We start from the raw sequence: 3,304 nt of genomic DNA on the forward strand, positions 1-3,304 counted from the left end.
AAAAATCAAAAATTGACTTCCTTTTATAGCCATTTTCAGCAAGGAACATGTCTGTTCAGTGAAATCTGTTCAGACCCATTTTATCCAGAAAGTTGTGTCTTTTGGAAAAAATAACAACTTTTCAAAAAATTGTGTCTGTTAGGAAAATAACTACTTTTTGGAAAGTAACGACTTTTCGAAAAGTAACGACTTTTCGGAAGGAGTAACAACTTTTCGGAATGTTACTGTTACCTGCAAATTTATAAGAAATGACTTTTCATTTGCACTTTGCAAATGACTTTTCATTTTCCCTCCAAAGTAGTTCCCTCACTTTTCATATTCTCTCTTTTCTTTTCCCATTCACACTTGCTAAAACCCAACAAAATCATGACTCCGTCTCTGGTGAACAAAGAGAACATTCTAATACTAATGTGTTTTACTAATAAAAGTTCTATAATAATCTGTTTTTCCTACTAATATCTCAAGATAGTCCTGTATTTTTCTGTCTTTATTGAGTTTTCTCTGTTTAGACATAATCTTTTGTTAATTTTACGATCTTCGGCTATGAACACAGACGAAAAGATAAAAGATTTTTAGCTGTGAATGCAGAATATCAAAAAGTTATTTACCACTTTCTTCAAATGCGTCAAGAAACAGCATCATCTCCTCTCCGGTAAGGCCAGACAGGAAGCAAATTCGCGGAAGCTGTTTAGCAATCTGCATAATGATACCTCCACATTAGAGTAAGTTACGATGAATTTGTCGTTTATACAAGCAACTTCACGATGCTTAAGACGACACTTCATTAACATTTAATTAACTGAGTAGAAGTGTAAACGACTCGGAGGATAAGCATATATTATTAAAACAAAAAGGGCCATTGGAACCATTTCATTTTAATATGAAAATACTCTTGGTTCTCTAACACCAGAGGTTTCTCTTCATTTTCTACTGACTTACGAATCTCTCAGCAGACTAAACAGACTCTCAAAAAAAAAATGTTCGATCTAATGTAGATGCACCAACAGTCTTGTGTGTGTAGAAGTGTAGAGATAGTTCTGTTATCTGACCTTTGAAGCATCTAAATTGGTCTGTTTTGTGTTCACTGCTTCCCAAAGTGAACGAGAAATCATGTCTTCGGTACAAAAAATGACCTGCAGCATACGTTGTATTAGACGTAACTTCAAGAAAATGGCATTTACTCATTTAGTACAGAAAAAGCATATAGTTAATTATACAGGCTCTCTGGCTTCAGATAATATCATCCACTAGTTAGCGGTGGAGAAGTCTAGTAAAATTTACCTGGAGGAATTCACCATCCGTCTCCTTCAGAAGCTGTTGTATCTGCAACAAGATAAACATAGAGGGATCAGTTATCGATGTAAATGTATGCCGAGGATGCAGTTTTAGTTAAGCATAATAATAGATAGACACCTTAACTTGGGCTCAACTCGTAGCTAAACACTCCAACTTTGAAAATTCACATCTAGGTACCCCAACTCGTCCCCTATGTGTTTCGTGGACAACCGACACTGGCATGACACACAAATTTTGAAGGTGTCTAGATGATTATTTTGTACGTTGGAGTGTTCAACGGACACAATGATGACGAGTTGAGGTGTCTAGAGTTGAGGCCAAGTTAAGGTGTCTATCTACGTGTTATGCCTTCTTGCTATTGTCTTAAGTTTATATTCCAAGGAGCACGTTTCACTGACCTCAAAATTACTGCTATCTATCAGATATGGTTACTCTATTTGTTTTACCTTCTTATCCTAATACTAAGATATATAGCATTAAGAGGATTCTTGTTTCTTTCCGAGTACCATCTGACACACCGATTCACCACTGGTAATGTTATAACACACAAAACTCTCAGCACAGCCAAACATGAACATGTAAAAGGTAATCAGTCTAGAAATTACCTTTGCTGCTTCGTCCACTTCGAAGCCCAGCAACAACAAAGCCTGTAAAAGGGGTCATTGAGGCTTTCATTTAAGATAAAAACGATCGAGCAAAGTATATCAGAAAAAACACCTAACATGTGCTAATCTTTCAAGAATCTTTTAGCTTGAAAAGAAAACATTTGAAGGCCATCCAAAAACCGCCATTATCTGGTATTAACTTTCATACAACATTGTATGCAGTCGTTAAAACATGATATCCTTATTCCCTTCGCCGTAGCTTCTTAATCAGACCAAGAGTTAGTTCTAATACATCTTATGAGTCACAAAATCTCGAAAATTTCAGCTACTTCAGAAATGCCGGTAAATTTGAGTTCTCTAAAATTTTGTTTCATAGTAGTTCCCACATTGAACACCAAAATGAGTATAGGAATACAATGACTGATGCTACTGTAAAATAACTAACCAGAACTTACAGGTGGACCATATTTTGGGTCTTCGGCGTTTATAGAAACAAACTTATCAGATTAGAATCCTCAGTAATCTCAGAGGGAAGGCCTGCAAGAGGGTCACCGCGAATAACAAACTGATCAGTAGAAATTGCATGAAAACCAAATCAGATGCCTAATAGGCAAAAATGGTTTAAATGAACAGTGGCTTCAGAACATCATCAAGAATAATAAAAACATGTTAGTCCGTCCCTTTCAATCTGTTCGCCTTACTTTAGTCCGTTTCAAAAACAATACCTCTTTACTTTTTGACAATTAACTTTCCACATGACACGTTTAACAACACCAAGATTAAAGAGTATGTCAGTACATACCACAAAATCCAATACTCTTCTTAACTATGTTAAACTCCGCGCCAACTTGAAATCAGACAAACAAATTAAAACGGAGCGAGTAAAACAATGTAGGTTCTTGTAGACAATTCAAGTTTACTAGGACTGAGGATCTTATCAAATCTTAAACATGAAGAACCAAATAAAGATTACTACTTTAACCAAATTACAGAAGTACAAGAATTCTAAGTAAAGACAACAAAAAAGCAGAACCCCATTATTCATTTATCTTATTGTTGAATGCCTTGAATCGGACCCGTTACAAACAGAAAGGACGGGGGTTTCGCTGACCCTATTCTGTAATTTTGTTCTTGCCTCTCCATAATAAAACTACTCCCCCTCTTCCCGTGGACGTAGCCAATTTATTGGTGAACCACGTAAATCTGTTGTCTTTGTTTTTCGCGTTTATATTTTCTCGTATTATCTCGAATTCCGCATAACAAATTGGTATCAGAGCCTCTCGGTTAATCGGTGTTTTTTTTGGAGAACTCGAGATGTCTGCCTTGAACGTGAAAATCGACAAATTCACAGGGAGGAACAGTTTCAGTTTATGGCAGATCAAGATGCGGGCTTTGTTGAAACA

The 3,304-nt window shown here is 36.2% G+C and overlaps 1 pseudogene; it reads right to left on the reverse strand.

The window, feature by feature from the left end:
* Nucleotides 1-3,304, reverse strand: part of LOC107010414 — a 14,237-nt pseudogene that overhangs the window by 6,129 nt on the left and 4,804 nt on the right.

This window comes from Solanum pennellii, chromosome 2 (genome assembly GCF_001406875.1).
Source record: "Solanum pennellii chromosome 2, SPENNV200".
NCBI classification, from domain to species: domain Eukaryota; kingdom Viridiplantae; phylum Streptophyta; class Magnoliopsida; order Solanales; family Solanaceae; genus Solanum; species Solanum pennellii.